Source organism: Anastrepha ludens, chromosome 2, assembly GCF_028408465.1.
Source record: "Anastrepha ludens isolate Willacy chromosome 2, idAnaLude1.1, whole genome shotgun sequence".
Lineage (NCBI taxonomy): Eukaryota > Metazoa > Arthropoda > Insecta > Diptera > Tephritidae > Anastrepha > Anastrepha ludens.
This window is the reverse complement of record NC_071498.1, coordinates 101,553,043-101,579,481: the sequence shown is the minus strand read 5'-3', so window position 1 is coordinate 101,579,481 and position 26,439 is coordinate 101,553,043. Positions and strand designations below refer to the sequence as shown.

At 38.2% G+C, this 26,439-nt stretch overlaps 1 protein-coding gene across 3 annotated transcripts in view; it reads left to right on the top strand.

Annotated features, from left to right (window-relative positions):
- Positions 1 to 12,650: 12,650 nt before the first annotated feature.
- The window catches only part of LOC128854922 (disintegrin and metalloproteinase domain-containing protein 10), a 202,814-nt gene continuing 189,025 nt past the window's right edge, over positions 12,651 to 26,439 (top strand). For 2 of the 3 annotated variants that reach the window (XM_054089392.1, XM_054089394.1), the window contains exon 1: positions 12,651 to 13,450. The gene's annotated coding sequence lies outside the window, so the exon portion shown is untranslated. The remainder of the gene's footprint in view (positions 13,451 to 26,439) is intronic. The other variant, XM_054089393.1, reaches the window with a different exon arrangement.

The following is a 26,439-nucleotide window of genomic DNA, read 5'->3' as shown; positions in this document are numbered from 1 at the left end:
ACCACTCAGGTAGTTCGCGGTCCACCTCTTCAGCCCTGGCGGGAGTGTCGACTGTAAAATGTCATCTAGTAGCGTGGCGTGGCTGACTGTATCGAAAGCCTTTTGTAAGTCCAACGCTTCTAGGACAGTCCTCTCGCAGGGGCGGTTTTGGTTTAGTCCGCGGTTTACCTGAGTGTTTATGACGGTGAGTGCCGTGGTGGTGCTGTGCACTCTACGGAAACCATGCTGGTGTGGGGCTGGAGCCAGGTGTTGTGTGAGGAGTGGGAGTAGAAGGGCTTCAAGTGTCTTCACTACTGGGGAAAGGAGAGTTATCGGACGATAAGACTCCCCTTGGTTGGCGGGTTTCCCAGGCTTCAGTAGTGGGACCACTCTCCCTAATTTCCACTTATCAGGAATGATGAGAGTGGCCATGGACAGATTGAAGACCTTAGTGAGATATTCTACTCCCAATGGACCCAATTTTTTCAACATCAGCATGTTTAGTTTCGTCGCTGCTGAAAGTAAGCGGTGCACTGTTGTAGGGCAGTTTGCGCAACCGTCTGGTGGCACAACGTTTGGATCTGTCGACCGGAATATACAGTATAAATTGCCGGCTAAAATAGCTCGCGCATCTCTTCGGGTCTGACGAAGTACGACCGTTGAAGGTGATATCCATCTTGTCGTTGGGCTTTGTCGGGTTCGACAGGGACCTTACAGTGGACCAGAGCTTGCTCACACCAGAGGTGAAGTTACAGGACTTCAGATGCTCTACCCATTTGGTCCGCTTATGTTGGGTGACCAGTTGCCGGATCTCCAAATTGAGAATCCCCGGGATCGGCCGAGGCGTAGACGCAGCCTCGTTTGCCATAACGGCTGCTTCGGCTGGGAAATAGGGACGTAATTCCCGGACCCGTCCAGCGGGTATGAAGCGAGCCGCGGCGGCTGTGATCGCCTTGCGGAATGCGCGTTCGCCTGCGCGCACATTGTTGGGAGTGCGTAGGGCTGCAGAGATGTCTTCAGTAAATTCGGCGAATCTGGTCCAATCAGCTTTGTTAAAGTTGACGTATGACCGGTGATCCACGGAAACGAAGTCGGCAGGTCTCTCGATTGAGATGATAATGGACAAGTGGTATGATGCAAGCGATAGCATAGGTCGCCAGGTTATGCTATTTATCAAACCAGCGCTAGCAATTGTTATGTCAGGCGAGCTGCTGCAATCGCCCACTACCCTGGTGGGGGCGTCGCGTCGAATCGTCTATCTGCTCTGCCAATAGCTGTCCCCTACGATCATTTGGCAGGCTTGAATGCCAAAGATCGTGATGCTGGTTTGTCCCCGCACTGGGGTAGGAGCAGGAGGGTTATGGATTGGTGAGGGAGTTGTGTTGCTCTTGGGGGCTCCTTACTGTAGAGGTGTTATTAGTGGCGGCAGTGTGATGTGCCGGCACTGAGGGCAGTGTAGCCGTAGAGGCGGGGGCCGCCTGTGAGCGGGAGCAACACGTGGCCACATACCTTGGGGACTACTCCCTGTGTGTCTTAAGGCCTGAGCAGGTCTTAAGATGGCACCACCCGCTGCACTGGTTACATCTAACCGAGGTGGAGTTCGGGTGAAGCCGTTTGTGGCAAATGCAGCAGTAGAATACTTCAGGTCCGGGGTTGGGTTCGACGCCAGCCCGGAAGAGAAGTATTTGAAGCAAACTGGCTACAATGAGTTGCTCCTGTGACGAAAGATTTGGGGTAAAATACGGTACACTAGACAGGGCTAGTATACTGGGGCGGCAGCCCTTGGTCGGGAAAGAAAACCCGAGTCATTCCGGTAACGTAGAACCGGCTGCCATGGGAAATTAGTCAAGTTTTCCGCCTCTATACCTTGGTTATACCAAGTCAGAGCCACTTTTAAATATATAGTATATAAAAACCCACACTGGTTCCAACACTTTACCATAAAAAAAATATATATATATACATATATAATTGGCGCGTACACCCTTTTTGGGTGTTTGGCCGAGCTCCGCCTCCTATTTGTGGCGTGCGTCTTGATGTTGCTCCACAAATTGAGGGACCTACAGTTTCAAGCCGACTCCGAACGACAGATATTTTTATGAGGAGCTTTTTTATGGCAGAAATACACTCGGAGGTTTGCCATTGCCTGCCGAGGGGCGACCGCTATTAGAAAAATGTTTTTCTTAATTCTGGTGTTTCACCGAGATTCGAACCTACGTTCTCTTTGTGAATTCCGAATGGTAGTCACGCACCAAGGCATTCAGCTACAGCGACCGCCATAAAAAAATAGTTAATTCAAAAATTCGGTAGGGATTCGCTATAATGTCACATGGGCAATTTTAGGCAAACTATAAAGTAAAAAATTTTATTCAAATTAGGTTTTGGTAAAAAATAAAATTTCGGTATACACAATATTCGCAACATTTCCATCTGAATCCGAAACTTATACTCTTTCTTTATTTGTTACACTGGTTAAAACTATATGTATAAAATTTGCCGTGTTTAGAACATTGAAACCCATTTGTCCTCGAGGTTTATTTATTTTGACTGGGAACTGGAGTCGTTTATAGAGAAATGGATGATCCGTAGGGATTATCGGAACTCTTAGAATGAAAAGGTTTTCTGCAGCAACTCCGCCAGTCAAACAATTGCGTTCTAACAAGAAATGATAGAGAGAGAGGGAGAGATACTCAATTCGCCTTGCGTTTAATTATCTTGATCGGGATAATGTTGGCGGACTTAGATTACGTAGCATTATTTAATATTTGAAATAATAATTTTTAGGTAACGAACTGCCTCGATAGTGACACATATTTACAAACAGGTAGGTAGAAAGACCCCGCCTGCAGTATTCCATTCACCTTGATTAAGAATAATAGCATAAAAGATCACTCCTTCCGAATTCCCTGTGAGTCAGATAAACGAACAAAAAGAAGAAAAAGTAATTGTTTGTGAAGAGTAAACAGTAAAGTAACTGTTTTTTAATGGCGCCACTTTAGATACCCAATTCGTCTTGGTGCAAAACGTATCTATAGAAGGTGGTGTGATTAGTTGATTTCCTCTTCTTCCATTCGCCTTTAATTCGGAAATGTCAGTAAAACGGAATGACGGAACGTTGTTGTTGTGCTGCTTTGTGAATCAAAAGTGCAGCACATTGTTGTTGGTCTAGTGACACCAATTTTAATGAATGTGCCTTGACTTTTTCTCATATTTCGACACATTTGGCACACAGCAAACGTATACATACATACATACATACATATGTATGTAAACAAACAGCTTTAAAGTGTTAATTTTGTTTAAACATTTTTGGTTATATCCCAAAATATATTGTTTTTGTAAATAATCGTTAAACAAGTTGGTAACGAGGATGTTTCAACAAAATGGTGCGGAAGCGCTAACCAGAAGCAATAACTGATGATTTTTAACCCATTTTTACATATTGCCACGTCCCTTTTACAAGTTCCTTCAAATTATGTAAAAATTAACATTCCTGGATAGATGGGCAATGCAAAACATTCAGTCATTACATAACATACGTATTTCGGACCTTATTTTAGAAGATGCATTAGAAACGCTTACACCTTTTATTGAGTGTTTGGTCCGATTATTCCTCCTATATGAGATTTACAAATCGATGATTTTACATAAATGGAGGGATCTACAGTTTCATGCCGTCTCCGAACGATGATTTTTATCACGCTCTTTTTCATGGCAGAAATTCATTCGGAGGTTTGCTATTGCCAGCCGAGGGACGACCGCTATTAGAAAACCTTTTTCCATGGTTAGGTGTTTCCTACCCAGGCTTTCAAAAGCGAACCCGTGCATCAACCCATTCTACAAGAAACTATTCATTACATCTTAATCTATATATATAAAAATTAAGCCGAAAAAAAGTGTGCATTTGTCCGGGGTAATCTCAGCAACGCGTGTAAGGAAAACAATGGAAGTTTCAAACATTGTTGGTGCTGCTTTGGCAAAGGTTTCTGTGAAGTGTGTGGGTGCGGTGCGTCGGTTCAGTGAGTGTGTTTTTCTATTTGCCACACGTATTTTTTGTACCGCTCATAGCATTCATTAGAATTGAATACATTTTTGTCGTGTGGGTCTGGGCCGATTATAATGAAATTTGGTATATATATATTTTTCCACGGTGAAGGTTAGTATAATATGCTTATTGATTCCACTCGTCACCAGGTGGAGCTGCCGAAGGCCAAAACGAGGACCCGGGTAACCCTAGGATGTGTTTTTACATTGTGGGTATCAAATCAAAGCTACTGATGAGTGCTTTAATACAGGGTATTTTTTAGATCTCTGAGTGACCAGGGTCTCGAGATATAGCCGAAAAGGTGCACCAAGGTACCCTTGGATGTGTTTGTACAACATGGGTATCAGATGGAAGTTGTTGATGAAAGCTTTTAAGTGAAGTAATTTTTACTGCCCGTTTCCGGGATAAAGAAAGGAGATGGAGCTGGAGATCCACTTATTATTAAAAATTAAAAAAAAAAATTCTAAAAAAATTTTAAAATGTTACATATACGCTTAATATATAAACGTTAATCTGAAGTCAGTTATAGTGAAAAATTCATTGTATCATTGCCGGCGTGATTGGTGATCGTTTCCTTAATTTTTTGCAGAAAGGTTATGCTAATATGAGATATTACCTATATCACTCATATATTTACGTATTACCTGTGTACTCACAAATATACGGTTGAAGCAAATATATGTCAGTTTTTTTACTTCGCCTGGAAAAGTTTATATAAATTTAAGAAGAGTAAATAGAACTTATTTTATATCAGACTTCACGCAAAAAAGTCATTTGCACCTGAACATATAGCTGGGGGGAATATAACAGTTCTCTTCTCCTTCTCCGCTTTTTCACACACGTAATTGTATGGGATGGCCCATAAAAAGTCACTGGAAACGCTTGATAGGACATTACGAGATTTACGTAGTATAAATGCAAAATGATCCATCAGCTGCTGAATTTTCACATATATTGGAAATGGCAAAGTTCCTGTCGATAATTTAACTGGCTTAATAACCTTACAACCAAATAACCTTTGTCAAATAAGTCAAACGAAAGAACAGTTATTTCAAAGTATTTTCCCAAATTTGCCTCAAAATTACAAAAATCATGATTGGCTTAGTGAACGAGCCATCATGGCTGGCAAAAAAAAAGATTTGAATGAAATGAATGCGGCTATTTTAGCTAACATACCAAGTCCAGACCAAACATATCGATCCGTTGACACTGTTACAAATCAAGATGATATTGTAAATTATCCCATTGAATTTTTGAATTCCCTTGATTTACCTGGGTTTATTATGTTGAGAAACATAAATCAACCACGACTATGTAATGGCACTCGATTAACAGTTAAGAGATTGATGAATAACGTCATTGAAGCAACAATTTTGAATGGAAAATACTCTGGTGAAGACGTTTTAATACCGCGAATACCAATGATACCATCGGATATGCCGTTAGAATTCAAACGTCTTCAATTTACTTACTATTAATAAGTCACAAGGCCAAACTTTATCAATTTGTGGTATTGATTTAGAATACCCATGTTTTTCTCATGGCCAAATTTATGTTTCATGCTCAAGAGTTGGTAAGCCATCGGTATTGTTCATTTATTCAACAACGCATGGATAAACGAAGAATATTGTATACCAAAGAGCATTACAATAAAAAAAGTAATAAAGTGAATCACATCAAACGTTTTTCAATTGCTATACTATTTAAAACTTCTTTCATTACTATTCATGCGCGAGAATTTTTATAAAATACACACAGTATTTTTCGGCTTAATTTAATTAATTAATCTAGATTTTTTTAAAGACGACCAGCGGAACGGGCGGGTTTTCGCTAGTACTTTATACGAATATGTACTCGTATATTACCTATCTTATATTTATGTGTTCTTATTTCGGGACAAGTTTTTAAATAAAAAGTAATTTTGTACAAAATTTAATGAGCTCATATGTCTGGTTACACAGGCATAGGAAGAAATAAATGCGTTTAGACTTATAGCGCAGTTCACTCTAACGTAAACCTACAGAACATATCACCTGTACTATCCATCTTAGTCGGATTCGACCATGGTGAAACGATTTTTAGAGGTGTGCTTTTTAACGGACTGTTATTCGGCTCTGAGCGGATTTGATAAAATCAGCTGATGGGCTGACGTTACATGGGACATGTTTACAAAAAAACTGCGTCTGGGTTGGTGATGTAAGAAAAAAATCAACCAATGACACTTCGTTGCCGTCTGAACAACGACTGATTGGCCAAGTGTGTGAATATGTGTGAACTGAATGTGTAAATTTCGCTGGTGATAATATTTTGTTAGTGATATACGGAAAAAAAGCAAAACAGTTTTTGCCCATCCTGCTTCGTTCCTGAACAATGACAGATTGGACCGTGGTGGAAATAGTTGAGAAGGTGTGGCCAATAACAAACCGATACCCTGCTATTAGCGAATTTAATAGAATCAACTGGTAAGCTGACTTCAGGCCGGTGGGCCAATTAAAAGGTCAAAAAAATCGATTTTTTTTTCCTGAAATCAATAGCTTAGATATTCAAGAACATGAGACAAAAATTTTCAGAGTTAAATTCCAAGTATTTGCAGAGCTACAGAGCCAAGCGTAGTGCGGCGTCGAGCAACCGTGCGCTTATTGTTGTAGTGTATTGTTTCTTTGAAGCGCGTTTTCTCGGCTTTTCATTTTCACGATTTTACCTAATTTATGTACACGATTGCAAAAAAAAACTAAACGAGCTATCCATTTCATTCAAAATGCGTTATCTTCAGTATTGTTTTCTCTTCTATGTGAACTAAAAAAAACATCCAAAAACTTTTTTTAAGCGACTTTTTTACCCAGTTGAAGAGTTTCTTTTTTCCTTGAAAAAACACTTTTTTTTTTCTAATATACCTTCCCCAAAAATTCGAATTTTACGTGTTTCTCCCAATTTTCTTAGTTCACATCGAAGATAATTACATCAAAATTAATAACCTTTTTTTTTTTTTTGTTTTCAGATGAAAATTGCAAGTTGTATCTTGTACAGATACTTCAGTGGCAAGGCGCTCTGGGAATCTATTGATAACTCGGCTTACAATATATTGTTGGAGATTGTACAAATTTTTTTTTTTTAGTTCAAATATATATTAAACTATCCCCAAAACTTCATTTGGCTAATTGTTTTTTTTTCTCATCCTACAACGCTTCGCGAAAACTACTGAATTTAGGACATCTAATTGGCCCGCCGGCCTTCACGAGATCACGAAGCGGTTTGTTTACGAAAAAACTAAGATTGTGTTAGTGATATACGAAAAAAATCAACAGTATGAGCAACGACTGATTGGACGAGTGTGTGAATACATGTGAAATAATCGTGCAGAGTTCGGCTGCCGAATCTCCCAAGTGGCAGCCGAAGTTCCTCTCACAATTTTCTTGATCACCATAGTTAAAGAGTAAACCTTGCAAATTTATCATCCTTAACCAAGAATGATAGAATAACGATTGCGAGCTGAGCTGACGACAGACTTGTCAAAATCGCTAAGAATAAATAACTGTAAATAACTGTTTTTAATGGTGCCACCGTAGATACTCAATTCGCCTTGGACACATACGGCTTGTCAAATCCATTTGAATTTGGGTGCACGCAAGGCGAATCTATTAAAGGTGGTGTCGGTCAATCAGCTGATTTGTTTTTTTTTTCTTTCGTCATGTCCATGTACATACATATGTGGCTGTCAGCTCAGGCTGCACCAAGGTGGATTTATTATAGGTGACAGCATTCACCCAGCTGAATTTTTCGCCGTAGGTATGGCTTACGTCAATATGATATGCCGAGTTTGTATGTATTGGTATGTTTACATTCGTATGTTTACATTTGATTACTGATTTTGACGCGATGCTTGGACCAAACGCAACAACAAATACATGTAGGATTTTACTTATATGTGGTTGCTGTCACCTATAATAAATTCGCCTTTTTTATGACAAAGAGACCTATAATGAAGTAATAGCAAATCGAACGATCAGTCATAGTCAACTACCTCAGAACAGAATTATAACAAAAATTAAGATACAAATAGAATAATTTAAATTAGAGTTAAAAGCGTGGGATGCTTGATATAGTAAATATTACAATCATTCTATTGGCAACTACCTATGTACAGAGGGTTATGAAAGTGAAGCAAAATGCATCCCACGCTTTTAACTCTAATTTGAATTATTCTACTTATATCTTAATTTTTGTTATAATTCTGTTCTGAGGTAGTTGACTATGACTGATCGTTCGATTTGCTATTACTTCATTATAGGTCTCTTTGTCATTAAAATTTATTTTCTACTTTTTAGTTCGATTAGCAAAAAAGCGTGTTTTTTAGTTTTTTTTTTAAACTATTTTTTATTATGAATGAAAATTATTGTTATCATTGCAGTCAGTGAATTAATGATTCGATATATTCGTGTTATACAATATTTAATTCCTTTCTTATGTACTGTGAGTCTAAAGCTATGCAGTTATCGGCCGTGATAAAGAAGTAATCGGGATGAAGAACTTATTTCGTGGAGGGAGCCTGAGAAACGGCTACCCCACTTCATTGGCCAGTTTTTTTCGATTTTCGTGGTGTGGTGCACTATGAAATCCTTCCACCTGGCCAAACTGTTAATAAGGAATATTATTTGAGCGTTATGCGTCGTTTACGTGAAGCAATTCGTCTAAAAAGACCAGACTTATGGACCAACAACTCTTGGTTTTTGCATCACGATAATGCACCGTCTCACACTGCACTCGTTCTTCGTGACCATTTCGCCAAAAATTCCACGCATATCGTTTCGCAACCACCGTATTCGCCTGATTTGGCTCCGTGTGACTTCTGGCTATTCCCAAAACTCAAGAGACCACTCCGGGGAACGCGTTTCGAGTCGATTGAGGAGATAAAAGCTGAATCGAAGAAGGTGCTGATGGCTATACCGGAAATGGACTATTTGGCATGTTTCAGGGATTGGAAAAATCGTTGGCATAAGTGTATTTCATCGAGAGGAGATTGTTTTGAAGGGGATGAAATTGATTTACAATAATAAATAAAGATTTTTCATTTTACAACCAAATTCACCTTACTTTTTGCCCACAGGTAAAAAAAGAAAATATTAATCCTGGCAATCCTAATAAGGATAATGGAAAACGTTTATCAAATTATTGCATTGTCATCGGTCCTTGATAGGTGTGCAAAGTTCCAAGTCGATCAGATTTTTAGAAGCCAGTGAAAATTAAGCTCAAAGATTCCGCTACATACATACAACCCGACCTAATAAAAGTGTGTTAAAAAGTTAGTCTGCTCCAGTACTCCAGGATTTAGTCTTGAAGACACATATTACTGAATATATTACATGTGTGTGGGCGGGAAAGACTTGTAAGCCAAGTTAAACCCGATTTGAAGGAAAATTTTGTATCAAGCCGATCTTGAAGTTGTAAAGGCCCGTCTTTGGTACTGCGTAGGCGTCGTTTCAACAGTAGACTATGAATAAATATATTTATATGAAGACGCCCACAAGCCAAAGCAAAGCGTAAGGATGGGAACCCTCGTCGTGTTTTTACACCAACCAGAACGATGTACTCGTATAAGAAATAATGCCGAACTTGCATTTAAAGAGTTATACAATAATGCTCAGAAGTAAAAAATATAATATATTTAAAAAAATTAAAGTTTACGACTTTTTAATCGCTACGCGTTGAACCTCATTATTATATATCACTATACGAAAAACATTTTTCTAATAGCGTCGCCCCTCGGCAGGTAATGGCTAACCTCCGAGTGTATTTCTGCCATGAAAAAGCTCCTCATAAAAATATCTGCCGTTCGAAGTCGACTTTAAAACTGTAGGTCCCTCCATTTGTGGAACAACATCAAGACGCACACCACAAATAGGAGGAGGAGCTCGGCCAAACACCCAAAAAGGGTGTACGCGCCAATTATATATATATATATATATATACATACCAAGAATATAGTCCTTGGTTTTCAAACACTTTTTCCCGATAATAATATAATATTTGGCGCATACACGTTTTGTTGGGTGTTTGGCCGAGCTCCTCCTGCAATTTTTGGTGTATAATTTTAAGGATTTCCACAAATGGGGACACCTACAGAGTAAAGCTGCCTCCGAATTGCTCCTAGTTTTTTATGAGGAGCTTTTTAATGGCAGAAATAATTCGGAGGCTTACCATTGCCAGCCGAGGCGCGACCGTTATTAGAAAAAAACTTTTCCTGTCGTTTGGTGTTAAATGCTCACAGTGAGTTTCGAATCCGGGTACTACCGAACGGTAGTCAAGCGCCATCCCGTTTGGTCACGGCAGCTATCACGGTATAGCCGATAATGCTGTACTAAAAAAAAACTCTCACATCTTTGAGAGTGATGACTATTTCGTATAGTGATGACTTAGAAGTAGATTTTGTGGAATTTCACTAAGTCTTTGGCATAAAATATGAAGTCCGAAGAAAGGGTGAAATAGTTTTCACGTCCACTAAACTGTGCTGGAAAGATATACTGCCGAATAAGCTTCTATATAATTTATTATTTAGCTACTCTTTCCATTACAATGAGAGATTTAAGGAAAACGTGTATAAGAATGGAAAACAATTTGTAGATAAATCTCTGCAAATAGTTGATTTCCATGATTTCCTTAAACTAATCTAAATCACTTTATGACTCTAGTCCAAATCATATTTTGGAGCAATTGCAGAGAGTGGCCATAATCATTATTGAATAAAGCAAATAGCAGTTTGCAACCAAAACGTCTTTTTATCTTAACATTTTCGGAGTGAAATAGTTTTTAATTTACTACTAATGGCATTGCGAGAAGAGGATTTTTTAGCAGTAACTTTTTTTAAAACATAATTAAATTATTAGCAAAAACAATTTTTTTAGGCGCATCGGGGGGAAAAATTAGACACAAAAACAAAGGGAACATATTTGGCCTTAATCAAGTGAGAGGGAATGTCACAAGGGCGGCTAAATGGGCAGCACATCTTTAAATCTATAGAGAATCAAAGTTCTACGGTGTAAAGAATTTTAGAGAATTTTTTAGAATTTTAGTTTTGCAGAAAACAAATGACGAGCCGACTAAATGCCATTATTTGTTCCATTGTGATTTGGTTTTCTTTGTTTTCATTCAAAATTTTGTTTGCCTCATTATTTATGCTTTTGATTGATGATTCCAATAAAGGGTAAAATTTAAAGTTTAAAATAAGTGACTGAGCCCACTTCGGATAAAGCTTTTTAAGGTTGATAATTGTGGATGTTCCTTATGGACTACACTGATACTTTTCGGTGAATGCTACCAATACAAAATCAAGATTTGAAAACTTTTAGATCTTTAAAATTTAGTTTTATAATAGAAAAGTCGAACACAATTCATTTCTTTTGAATGGTTCGCCCAATGGTTGAAATTTTTAAATGCTTTGAAAAATTTTATAAAGATGGATCATAACTTCGAATATGTTATATTTAAAAAAAAATATATTTCTTAGCGCCGGATGATTAGTGGTGGACGGGAGAGGCCGTACTGCTAAGTGAGATTAGAGAGTCTAATGGATACTATTTATAGTATGCAATTATTGCTTTTTAATCAGAAACTTGGAAAATGGGAGCAAAATATATACTTGCCCCGCCACTATTAATTCATACCCCTACGATTTCACTATTTTTTCAATATAAATATATTTCATACCACAGCAAAAATTATATCAAAATTATAATGTGCTATAAAATAATTAGTGGCAATAGTCTTTGCTAGCGTACGTTAAAATCGCCAAATCTTTGGAAAAGGGGGCATATATGTAACTTGACTTATGCTTGTAGCGGCGTTTCTTTCAGTCTTTTATGGGAGCTTTGCCGAAAGCAAAAGGCAACCGGGAAATCAACCTAAAATCATGCTGTACATATAATACAAGAATAGCTGTGACTGCTATACAAAAACATTTGCATCGAAGCAACCCTTCCAATTTTGTAGAGTTGGCGACAGCAGACATCATTCACAATTGAGAAGTTCATAATCGGAAATGAAACATACGAACGTTGATTGCTAATCATATGTTACCGGCCGAAGCTATGATTTTTGTGTCCATGTGTGTGTAGTAGTGCAACTGGTGCTGGGCCACTTGAATACCAAACGGTTGCCAAAAAGCAAATACAAAACACAACAAATACAACGTAAATGTTCGCTATTGCCTCTTTAATACATCCATTGCCGGATTAATTTTCAATGAGAGATGTAGTTTAATTATGAAATTTCGCTATGAAAAAAAAAAAACAAATTATAAACTTACGCACAATTAAAACTCATGCATGTACATACATATAAAGTATATGCATATTCGTATGTACATACATATATACATACATACATATGTTTGAAGGCAACTACATCCAAACAGTTATGAGTGTAAGCTGCTCTTGGCTAAAAGTTGTTTACGGTTTTTTATGTTTTGGCGTTCGTTCTCAACCACCTCGGCGGTTGTTTAACAATATCTAGAGAGAGAGAGAGAACAATTGAGCGCGCACACTTTGAAGAGAATTTGGAAATAACATTTTATTTGGCCTTTACAAAGCGTGTGTTGGAGCATCGTCCAGTCTGTTTGAGTTGGATACCAGTAGTCATCGGATAGACTCGACGTGGAACGGTCGAACGTTGGTGTTTGTTAGTAATAGGGGGGAACGTGGCATCCACGACTGAAGTCACTATTTGTTCCTTCACTTTATAATAAGTGTAAACATTTTCCTTGTGTTTGTATCAATAAAATATTTAAAGAACGAATTAAACCCAAGCAAATCAGTCTAAAAGCAACGGTACGCATTCGTTCATACTATATATTAGTAGATATGTGCGTGTTAAAAAACGTACGGTAGTATTCGTAGAAAAAAGCTAAGTGAATAAGAAAATCAAAGATATTTGAATGCTGGTGTTTCGGGTTCGGCCAACATAACGCGGATTTTATTATAGTTAACTGCGAAACTGAAAACGGGAAAGTAATGCAATAAAGTCAATTCTCTCAAAATATATAGAGTTAAAATATGGAAAATTGTAAGAAGTTGAATTGAAAAAAGCACAAGCAGAAGGAGAAGAAGAAAAAAGTGTGAAATTTGAGTGTGCATTTGTGTGTGTGTGCGTGTATAATATTTGTGCTTTAAATATATGTATGTATGGGGGCGAGTATCTATGCGCATGTAAGTGTATGCGGAAAGTGAATAGAAGAAGAATTGTGAAAAACAGGTTTCTTAGTAGTGGCAGCGGTTGTAAGTAGAAGCAGCTAGGCAACATCAACCAAATCAACGAATTGAGAATACGAAAAGTGGAACCAACAACAACAAAACCAAATAAAACAATAAAAACCTAGTAGAATTCGCTGCAGCAGCTGAGAAAAGAAATAGCAATCGTAATAATAAAAAATTTGAGGTGAGTCAAAGTTGAAAACCAAACGCCATACAACAATCACAAGGCACGCTTTCGATATAACGGATCAGGAAGGACGTGAGAGGGTTTCATAAAAGGAAGGCAAGCTTAGTATAAGCTGAACGGGAATTTACCTTATAGATTTACTGCAACAATTTCACAATATATGTAGCTGTTGCTGCCTTTTTAATTCTCTGCAAAAAATGATGATCAGTAGACTCATTTTATTTCTTTCGGTCGCATAATGTATACATTGCAGTTATTACATGTTGTTGTTTTTTGATTAAAAGGTTTGAAGTTCTTATACGAAAGAGTTCAATCATGTGGCTTTCTGAATTAGATCTCGACTATCAGCTGTGAAGTTTTAACGAGGAAAAATCAACATTTTGACTAGTTTCGACTATTCTTCTTTCCTTTTTTGAATATTTAGTATTTTTGTGTGAAAGTTTATTGTCTATAAAAAACATGTAAATTATATGTATTTTAAAATTTTATATAAAAATTAGAAATATTCCACAAACTCTTTAACATAAGTTCAAGCGGTTTAAGTACGATTTCTAGAAGATGTTTTGGTATGCAGTTTTTATATTTAATATTATTAAGTGCATGTTTGAAGCCGCTAAAAAATCCCGTTGATTTTTTATAATTTTTCTTTCAACGGTGTTTCGCATAACAAATGCACATCCAAGAAAAAAATTATAAGCAATAAAGATTGTTAAAACTAGTCCAAATCTGGATGAGCTGTCATTTGTCGCGGGCTGTACCTACATATGTATGTACACTCGAACCTTTGAGAAAAAAAATGCAAAGTAGGTGCTTTACAACATAAATAATTTGACTAATTAGAGAGACAAATTGGCTGCCACAGCTCAGTGGGTTTGTCTGCGATTAGCATTCCGTTGGTTCTAATAATAATTGCACCAGTGCAATTATCAGGCTTTTATTTAACTTTAGTCCATTGATAGAGCTTTTGAGAGAACGCGACAATTAACAGCCTGAGAAACAGGATCAATACTTTAAAGCGGATGCCTCTTTTAACTCCTGTCTGTCGATAAAAAGATATGCATAAGTATGTGGACTGGCATTATCGTAATGGAATAAGACAGAATTTCTGTTGAATAAGTCTGCTTTATTTTCATAAATTGTTGGTAGTGGGTCCTAACGTAGAGCATAATGCAATAGTCATTTCTTAAATAACACACACTATCGTCCTTGGCACCTATTTATTTCTTCTGTACTGCTGCTTGAAAAGCTTCGCTGTTGTTTCCACCAACAGGAAACACACGTTATAAAAATGACCCGCTTTCTTTCCTTTTCAACAGAATTCGGTTAAAAAACAAAATTCGCCTTTTTATATTTTATTTATATTAATTTCAAATATACACACTTATATACATTTACTCACACAATATCAGATCAGTCCTGATCAGACATAATCCAAAAATTAAATTGGTCTGGATATCGGGACACCCCGGCATTGTCGGTAGCTGCCAAAGAAATACCTCGACTTCCACTCATTACCCCTAACAATGTCAATATAAAGGATATCAACCACTTCTTAAAAAATACACGCCAGGTATAACATCAAAACCGCACGAACAGTTAATTGGTATCAACGAGTATACCAAAAGCAACATACAAACTGCTATTATTTAAAAAACGTTTAAAATTCACTTATAAGATTGGACCAAATAAAAATTTTAAGACCACGATTAGGTTCCACTAAGCTCACAAATATGCACCTTATAGAACCGAAAACTTCCTCATTATGCCCCCTATGCCAGACTAACTCAACGCTATCCCATGAACATATTCTCGAATCTTATACAGGGTGGCTGATGAATTTTGCTACATTAAGAAACTCAAATAACTTTTTTTTTAGTGTATGGAATTCTTTATTTTTTTTTTCAAGTTGAAGGTCATTAAATTTTATTAAATGTAGCTTAACTAGTTTTATAAATAATTGAATTTAAATGCCCCCCATGCTCGTTGACACAAGTGCGGCATCTTAGTAAAAAGTTGTTCATTGCTGCTTTGAGAGTTGCGACAGGAATAGCCGCAATTGTTGCCCGAATGGATTGTTTTAGTTCATCCAAATTTGTTGGCTTTGTTTTATAAACTTCTTGTTTACATAAACCCCACAAGAAAAAGTCAGGTGCAGTAAGGTCAGGCGACCTGGGGGGCCAACGAAATTCGGAGTTTCTTGAAATCAGTTTATTGGGAAATTTTCGTCGCAACTCTGTCATAACAGTCTGGGCTATGCGAGACGTTGCCCCATCTTGTTGAAACCACACAGAGTTGAAAGGAATTCTCTTTCGGCGTAGTTCTGGATAGAAAAATTCTTTCAGCATTTTCAAATAACGGTCTCCAGTAACCGTAACGGTGTGACCATTTTCTTCAAAAAAATAAGGCGCACACCACACTGTCACGCGAAGAGGATGCAATTCCGTCTCGTGGAGTATCTGTGGGTTAGAAGTACTCCATATTCGACAATTTTGTTTGTTCACATTGCCGTTTAAATCGAAATGGGCCTCATCAGACATGAAAAGGCAGTTTAACATGTTTTGGTCTTCTTCCACCATTTGCAGGATCTTCTGGCAAAATTCCAAGCGAATCGGCAAGTCTGCTGCATTCAGTTTGTTAACCATTTGAATTTTGTAGGGAAATAAGTCTAAATCTTTGTGCATTATTGTTTGCAAAGACTGTCGGCTGACCCCAAGTTGAGCAGATAAGCTTCTTGTTGAAACCCTTGGATTGCTTTGTATAGCTGCAGCTACAGCAGCGATCGTTTCCTCCGTCCGAACTGGTGGGTTTCGATGATAAGGCCTTCTTGCGACTGTTCCTTGCTCAGCAAAATTATTCACCAGTCTCATTATGGTCCATCTGCTCGGGGGATCGCCGCCAAACATCCGCCTGTACTCTCTCTGTACCAAAACTACGGACTCCAGTGCGTGATAGCGGCGGACTATCCAAATTCTTGTTTGCGTGTCCCAGTTATCCATTTTAATAAATTCTAAAGATCAATCTGCAAATTAAAACAAAAATGGAACAGATAACTTAAAAAGAAAAAAAGTTATTCAATTTTTTTTTGGTAGCGGCTTTCATCAGCCACCCTGTATTTAGTAGCAGTATATCATACCGTATGCAGTATTATCACTCCTAGCTAAGGACCATAAATATTACAATAACTATTTTTCCAAAGTTCAACTAAACAAATAACACGAGAAGGGAATTGCTGCATGCATAATTAGAATATGTTAGTGACCTCGTTACACAAATTATCTTAAGCTACATTATTTTTATTAAAAAAACTCATCTATAAAATTTATTGACCTCTAAACTTGTCTTTGTCATTTCGTTACCATAGGTGGGGCTATTATGGCGAGCCACCCATAATTTCTTTATCTCTGTAGCATGCCTAGCATATTTTTGTTTAACTCCGCTAAGTTTTGATTTTTGGTTCAAAACAATTATGTCAGGTCGGTTTACATCAATTCTCCTACCTTTGGTTACTGGTCTATCCGAGTAGATTCTCACATCTCCCCTATCTATGATCCTTTGTGGTTCATATTATAATGCGGGGGTAATTTTTCTTCAAATCAATACTTTTGTAGAAGCTCTGGTTGGTTGGTTGGTTAAAGTGGTGATTCATCCAGAATCCAACTAGCGCTTCTGCACCATTTTGTTTCCACATTCTCGCTACAAAATTGTTTAATGGCTATTTACAGCATGAATATATCCAGTTTTTGCGGTTTAATAACCTTATTAGACGTCTAAGTCAGACAGTTGTTCGAGATTCTCCAGCAGTGGTTTGCCAAGAGTTGATATTCTCTCCTTCCATAAGGCTAGGAATTCACAGAAGAAATGGGAAATCCTTCCTTTTTCTCTGGTTGTTTACAACTGTGTGGGGAATGCCTATTTTGGTTGCTTGTTTCCTAATAGACAGAAGCCACTTATCACCACTGTGAGTCTCCAGGCATCTCTTCGTTTCATATTTATAAGTATTGACGTTTGTCTGTGGTTGTAGGTGGGCCATAACGTTCTGCTAACTTTGCATGTTACCTGGTCTCCCCATCTGCATTCTGCGATTTGTAGATATTTTAAGGAAATTGCATTACTGATTGCACCCAATGCTTCAAGACTGTTATTCGCGACAGATCCCTCGTCCGTTTTTTCGTTTCCTTCAATGTTTCGATGACCCGGGACGCGCAGACTTTTCAATTCTAATTCTATGAGAATGTATACCATCTCCAACATCGTAATCCACTTTTGAAGCATCTATGTAGATTGAAGTGTCGAAGTGGTTTAGTAAAAGCCCTTTACTCCATTCGTCCCGAGATGCAAAAAGAGTATAGCAAAGTTCCTATTGAATGCCACCGGTGGGATAATGTAATCAGTACTCACCGAGGTGAACTGAGTTTGTAGCAATAAAGAAGCTCTAGATGTAAGTTAGCGCATTGCACACTTGCAAAGCTAAAACAGAGATTTGATGATTCCCTTGAATCACTCCCACGCTACTGGCTGTTCGTAATTAGATCGCACAGCTTACTCCTACGCCTGCCCGTCTTTTGGATTTTGCAAATAAACAAATCTTACAGCGGTCAAGCTGATCATCAATTTACGTACGTGACTTTTGGCAGCTTGAGGAATGCAGCTGAGAATGCATTCGTACCAACATACAAACAAAGCTGCCGGCGCAACTACACCAACACAAACTCAATAGCTACACCGCAAGTAGGGATTTAGGGTAGATTGTAAGAATATAGTTTTTAGTTGAGATTGGAGTTTAATAAAGAACGGTCGAAAGTTGAGATTGGAGTTTAATAAAGAACGGTCGAAAGTTGAGATTGGAGTTTAATAAAGAACGGTCGAAAGTTGAGATTGGAGTTTAATAAAGAACGGCAAAAATTAGAGAAGTGGCGCCCAACTAGCAGGACAACTGAACCCAACTAGCAGAATAACTGAACCCAACTAGCAGAACAACCGAGCCCAACTAGCAGGACAACTGAACCCAACTGGCAGAATAACCGAGCCCAACTAGCAGGACAACTGAACCCAACTGGCAGAACAACTGAATCTAACAACGAAGGATACAATCAACTATTTGTGGAAACGAAGGAAACCTGCACGGCAGAAATGATTGCAATACGTGAAATAATAATACTGTAAGTAATTGTTCGGTTTTGATCCAGTGCAATTAAAGAAAAGTTATATAAAGTTTTTGTAAAGCGAAATACCTTCGGCTCTTTCTTACCGTTTTTTAAAAAAAAAAAAAAAGCAAAACAAAATTAACATGAGTGTAACTAGGGAACAGGTAATAGAAATTTTAAGACAACAAAATGAGCAAAATAAAAAAGAATTAAAAGCCCAGTTGGATGAAGTGATGCAAACTCTTCGGCGCTTAGAGCCGCCATCCGCGGAGAGTTACATTCCCGTGGAAATAAATCCAACTGTGGTCGGGGGCAACACAAATATGGATTTAATAAAATCTATACAAGAATTTAAGGGGGATACTGCTTCTTATCCGGCCTGGCGTTCCGCAGCAGAATTCGCCATTGGCTACTACAAAGAGGGTTCAGAGCAATATTATGTTGCCATGGGGATATTTAGAAACAAGATAGTAGGCCCCGCAAATGCAACGCTCGCTTCCTTCTCAACTGTTTTAAATTTTAAAGCTATAATAGCTAGATTGGACAAAGCATACGCGGACAGAAGACCGCTACATGTTTTGGAAACAGAGCTCAGCGTTCTGAGGCAGGGCAGTTTGTCAATCTGCCAATATTATGATACGGTAGACAAGCAATTAACACTCATAACAAATAAAAATATAATGACTCATTCAAACAATACGCAGCTTGCCGCCGCGCTCAATGATAGAGCTAGAGAAAACGCATTAAGAGTTTTTATTTCTGGCCTAAAGCGGCCGTTATGCGACATTCTATTTTCTGCCAATCCTAAAGATTTGCCTTCTGCACTGGCTACTGCCCAGGAGTTAGCGAACAACCGCATGCGTTATGATTTCGCCAGAACATTTGCGGTTAACAACGTAGCAACTACCACTAGCCCAAAATACCACAATAACTATCCTGGCAATCCCCAAATGCTCAAGGACACCCCTACTCCAATGGATGTAGACCGCGGATCCTCCGCATTCCGACGTACAAAACAGTCCAACCAGAGTTATAGAAAGGGAAATGCCGTGGGAGGGCACCCCAAAAGGGATGCTAATCAATACGTGAATAAACGGGAGCACAGAAGGGGAGATTCAGTAAATTCACGGAAGCCGAAAGTGCAACGGACCAACCATTTGGAGACAACCCCAGAGGTGGATCCACAAAAGAAAATTACTGTGGACCGTGACAGTGATTCGGATGTCGAGATCGCTTCCAATTTCGCGATGGAAGACTAGGTTAATTTTTTAGTATAAGGTCGCTCCTACCTTACATTACCAAGAAGGCGTCGGAGGGGCAGGAGCTTAGGTTACTGATTGATACAGGAACTTCAAAAAACTATATCAAAAATTTGAGCTTCCTAAAGGGAATTATCCCTGTGGAGAGACAGTTTACGGTCAAAACTATAAACGGATGTAATCTCATAGAAAAAAATGTAAGGTTTTCGTTTTGGGGAAAGTCTCAACTTTCTTCATTCTTCCTAATATAAAGGGCTTCGATGGTATAGTGGGATACGATTTCCTTAAGGAGATAGAATCTAAAATTGATACGACATCCGGATACTTATATTACGAGGGTGGTAAGGAAAAATTAAATAACGTCAAATGTGAGCAAGTTAACTCCATATATTTGGACAAGGACTCGGTCCCAGCTCTTGTGAAAAACGAGTTTGACTCTATGATTAAAAAGAATTTTAAGGCCTTTGCCGAACCTAACCGCGCTTTGCCATTTAATACTAAGGTCAAAGCTAAAATTCGTACCACTTCCTCGGAACCAATTTACACCCGATCTTATCCATACCCGGTTTCGGCGGCAGGATTCATTAATAAGGAAATAGAAATACTGTTGAAAGAAGGAATTATCCGAAAATCTAATTCGGCGTATAACTCTCCGGTCCATGTAGTGAATAAAAAAGGCCTGGATGAATATGGTAAACAAAAGCTCCGCATGGTAATCGACTTTCGAAAATTAAACGAAAAAACGATTGCGGATAAATATCCTATACCAGATATTTCTACCATATTGGCAAACCTGGGCAGTTCCAGATTTTTTACTACTTTAGATCTAAAGTCTGGATTCCACCAGATAATCCTTGAGGAGAAGGACCGCGAAAAAACAGCCTTCAGCATTAACAATGGCAAATACGAATTTAATAGATTGCCATTCGGGTTAAAAAATGCGCCCAGTATCTTTCAACGGGCTATTGATGACGTCTTGAGAGACGACATTGGCCAAAGTTGCCAAGTTTATATGGATGATATAATCATCTTTTCAAGGGACGAAAAGTCTCATATTCAACATGTCGATAAGGTACTGGGGAAGTTGGAAAGGGCCGGTATGCGAGTTTCAGCAGAAAAGACTAAATTCTTTAAAGATAAGGTTGAGTTTCTTGGCTTTATTGTCTCTCGAAGGGGGATAAAAACATGTCCAAATAAGGTCAAGGACATAATCGACTATAGGAAGCCGGAAACACTTCGAGCATTACGCTCTTTCTTGGGTCTGTCAGGTTATTATAGAAGGTTTATAAGGGATTATGCGTCTATCGTCAAACCATTAACAAAGTATCTTCGGGGGGAGAATGGCCATGTGTCATCCCACAAGTCCAAACACACTAAAATAGTCCTTGATGACGAGGCCATTCAAGCATTTAAAAGGGTAAAAAGCATTTTGGCATCGGAAGATGTTTTGCTGTTTTATCCGGATTATGACAAAACATTCGAACTAACAACAGACGCTTCCTCTAGCGCTTTAGGCGCGGTCCTCTCCCAGAATGGTCGGCCCATTACAATGATTTCAAGAACATTATCAAAAACAGAGGAGAATTATGCAACCAACGAGCGTGAGCTCTTGGCTATAGTGTGGGCCCTTAAAAACCTTCGACATTACTTATACGGTATTAAAGACATCGTAATATTCACAGACCACCAGCCTTTAACTTTCGCTATTTCGAACAAAAATCCTAATACAAAAATGAAGCGATGGCGTGCGTTCATAGAAGAATTTTCGCCTAAATTTGTTTATAAACCCGGCAGAGACAACGTCGTAGCAGACGCTCTGTCCCGTCAGTTTTTGAATAATATGACTGTTACAGATGCTACAGCACATAGCGAGTCATCGCTCTCAAACACAATTAAAACTATCCAGTATCCAGTAAACCAATTCAAAAGACAATTCATTTTGACGAAGGGGGATCATTATCACCAAAGTACAAAAATAATTTTTCAGAAAAAAATTCGTTATACTATAAATTACGACACAATAGTAAATTTGTTGCATAATCTTAAGAAACTCGTAAACCCTAGCGTTACAAACGCTCTTTGTTGCGATCTCCGACACTATCAGAGATCCAGGGACCTCTTGTCGAAGCATTCCCGGGGGTTAAATTTATTCATACAGAAAAATTTGTAATCGATCTAACGAATCCGAACGATCAACAGGAAGCAATAGCAACGGAGCATGCCCGTGCCCATCGATCTCTGTCCGAGAATTTTAAGCAAATTCTATCAGAATACTACTTTCCCGACATGAGGAAAATGCTCAGGTCAGCTGTATCAAATTGCAAGATCTGTCTGGAAAATAAATACCAAAGAAAACCACCAAATCCGGAAATTGGGAAAACTCCAATCCCAGAGCACCCAGGAGAAATTCTCCACTTAGACATTTTAATTACTGGAAAGCAGCTATTCTTAACTGCTGTTGATAGGTTTTCAAAGTTTGCAATTGTTAAACCTGTTATTTCAAGATGTACCATTGATATAAAAGAAGCTTTATTAGAGGTATTAGGTATGTTCCAAAACACTAAAACAATTGTCACAGATAACGAAAGAGCGTTTACTTCAAATTTAATTAGAAACATGCTACGCGATCATTTCTCCATAGAACAGTTTTTCGTACCCACCTTACATAGCGAAAGCAACGGACAGGTCGAAAAGTTTCATTCAACCCTTTTGGAAATAGCCAGATGCGTGAAGGCACAGCAGCAGATAAGCGAGGTTAAAGACCTGATTTTGCTTGCTGCTTACAAGTACAACAGAACAATTCACTCGGTTGTAGATTCGAAACCAATCGAAATTTTGCAGAACTGCCCAGCGGAGAAATTTGGGGAAATTAGAGATAAATTAATAAGAGCCCAGAATTTAGTATTGAATAGATTGAATGAGAAAAGAATAACCAAAACATATCAGCCTGGTGAAAGGGTGTTTCTTCGACGAAATAAGCGATTGGGAAATAAATTTGAGAATTGCAAGGTCAATAGATTTTCTGGGGTCCGCCCTGAAATTTATAGCCGGTACCCCGGACCACGAAGATTTTGAACTGCTCTTGACAAAGGAAAGCATACTAATAGAAAACAACAATAGGCAGATTAGAATTAACTCCGATTTACAAAATAGAATTAACGAAATTACCAACCTAATCAATACACTTCGCGGAAATCAAACGGATTGGATATTAAAAGACGAGGAAACATTGCTCTGTGAAAATTTGGTAAGAAGAAATAACCATATAATCAGCCAACTAAACAGACTAGCACTCTCCATTGTGTTGGCAAAAAGTAATATCATAAATCCACTTATTTTGGATGACGAAGAGATGGATCAAGCGTTCAATTCCGAACAATTACCCTTTAGTTTAAGTAATTTACTTTTAGTATCTAAGGTAAAAATTTTGCAAAGTTCTGATGTTATTTACTATATTCTTAATGTTCCTAAGGTTACAAATTTCTGTCAATTCCTAAAAATCTATCCTGTAGTCCATAATAATAGTATCGTAAAGCTAGAGACCACGCTTGCGGCAAAATGTAGCGATACGTTTCAACCACTCGAGAACTGCAATGACACTCTGGTAGCTAAAGTGTGCAAACCGGCTCACTCAGATTGCTTGGGTCAGATGCTAAATAATAACACAGCTAATTGTTCATCAGAATCGGCATATCACATACCATCAGTTCAAAAAATAGAAGAGGGCATCATTATTCTTAACAACGTGCAACCAACGACAATATTTGATCAACGAAAATTGGAAATAAGGGGAACGTATCTGCTTCTTTTTCGTGACTCTATCACCATAAATGATACAACTTACGTGGTAAAAAGAGAACCGACTTATATCCAACCACATCCTCCAAAAACCGTATCCATTAATTACTTGGAACACCATACGAGTTTGTCCCTACCATATTTGCACCAAATTTATATCGACAACATCTCTCGCATTCACGAATTGAAGGAGGGTATATCTGTTCATCGTAATTTGTTCTGGACGATTTTTTCTTTTCCTCCATTATTATTGATCGCAATAGCAATTTTTTTCATCCACCGCAGAAACAAATTAGCAAGTAATAAAGTAAAAACTCAGAGGGCAGTAGAGGAAATTTTGGCACGAGTCGAGGACGGCTCGTCTTAAGAGGGGGAGAAGTTAGCGCATTGCACACTTGCAAAGCTAAAACAGAGATTTGATGATTCCCTTGAATCACTCCCACGCTACTGGCTGTTCGTAATTAGATCGCACAGCTTACTCCTACGCCTGCCCGTCTTTTGGATTTTGCAAATAAACAAATCTTACAGCGGTCAAGCTGATCATCAATTTACGTACGTGACTTTTGGCAGCTTGAGGAATGCAGCTGAGAATGCATTCGTACCAACATACAAACAAAGCTGCCGGCGCAACTACACCAACACAAACTCAATAGCTACACCGCAAGTAGGGATTTAGGGTAGATTGTAAGAATATAGTTTTTAGTTGAGATTGGAGTTTAATAAAGAACGGTCGAAAGTTGAGATTGGAGTTTAATAAAGAACGGTCGAAAGTTGAGATTGGAGTTTAATAAAGAACGGTCGAAAGTTGAGATTGGAGTTTAATAAAGAACGGCAAAAATTAGAAAAGTTGTACAATCTTTGCAAAGTTGCTGCCAGTGTACTACAATCACCTATGTTACTTTCTACGTTTATCCTCCGTGGTAGAAACCACCTTATCTTGAATGACTAACAGGCTTCTGCTTCGCTACAGAAGTACCCTATTATCAAAAAGTTCCGGGAATGTTTAATCTGAACGAACCGCGCACGTGGGCACCGGTCCATATTTTTTTCTTATGTTGGTAGAACTGTAAACACATGTCTGTCACTTTTAGCGCCATCGGACCATTAGTGTCTGCCTGGCCGGCCGGAAATATGGGCAAACAATTTTGGATTTTGCATGAAATTTGGATTTTGCCATCGCACCGAGCCCAAAACATGCTGGATTATTTGACCAAACCATCAAACCAAGTAAATACCATCGTGCAAACACCGCATTCACCTGATATGGCCCCGTGCGACTTCTTTTTGTTACCCAAGTTCAAGTTACACTTCGTGGAAGGAGATTTCATTCGATAGAGGAGATCAAAGAGAATACGACGAAGGAGCTGAAGGCCATCCCCTTGTCGGCCTACCAGGGGCACGTTGGCACATGTGTGCTGCTTCAGACAGGTCATATTTTGAAGGAGATAAAATAAATTTGCCTGAAATTTAATTCTGTTTTGTTTTATTTAAATATAACTTGAAAAGTTATGGGGATTCCCTTATGAAACCTTCAGGAATAACTGAGCAGAGTTTCAGTTATTACCTAAAATTTTAACAAAAAATATATTTCTTTCTCAAAAAAATGTTGTTTTAAAACATATTTTATCCTAAAAGATAAAATAAAATAAAAACAAGTTGAAAAGAACCAAAGATACTTTACTTAAAGACTTTACACAAAAATTTTCAACATTGAGTAAATCTCAAAATTGTTCCAGCATTTCTATCAAAAACTAAAGAAACTGAATGAATTGTTCTTCTCGTTTCAAGAGGCAGAAGGCCAATTAGAAGTAGACGTGGAATAAGATCAGACAACCCCAAAGATCGAAGAGCAGACTACAGAAGCCATTATTGCACACTTACAAGCCTCTCCATGACAACGCAAACTGAGTTTACAGTCTCAAAATAAATTCAACATAATCCAGTTTAGAGCGAACCAAACATGGGGTCGGCATTAAACTGTAAGCTCCTCCATTTGTGAAAAACATCGAGACGCACACCAAAAATACTATATAAATATATTTCTGACCTAATGATGGTTGAAGATGGTCTTATTGTTCTTCAAATACATTTTGTCATTCATTTCAACCAATTTCCCAAGTACTCTGTATAGTCGTGTTTTCAGGGCGTTTTATAAATTGTGTGTGATTCAACGTGAATACATATTTTCCACCACAAGGTGATCATGCAAATATTTATTTACGTCCAAGGATGCCTCAACCCTACGGTATGTAGGATTAATCAATTATTTCGCGCACAATTTCGATACTTTCTTTTGCAACAACTGATTTTTTACGGTCTTATCGGAATTCATCGCTGAGCGAAAAAATTCATTGTACCAGCTTTTACGGAACTAAAAGATAGTGCTTGCATGTCGCATAATAGTTTTAGGTCATCGATTCATTCTTGTCTTTTTAATCCAGGTGAAAATTGTAAAAAAAAAATCATATGAATATATTCACGGTTTAATTGCGTTTTTTTGCACAGATGAATTGTTAAGGCGTCTGTAGACAACACCAATATGGCTCAAACAACAAAACGCTCTGAGTGCGTCTATGTTAAAATGCGTCGAACTTTTCAATGAAAACTTCAAATGGCGTCTGACAACACTAGAAGGGTCCAAGGCTAGAAAAATAAAAAGTAGCCCTTGTATATATTCCTTTGTTCGCCTCTGGGTGGTTGATGGGAGACTGGAAGCTCCACACGGATTATTATTATTGTTACAAAAAACTATTTCACGGGTATAAGAGCTTTAGCCAGGCGGCGA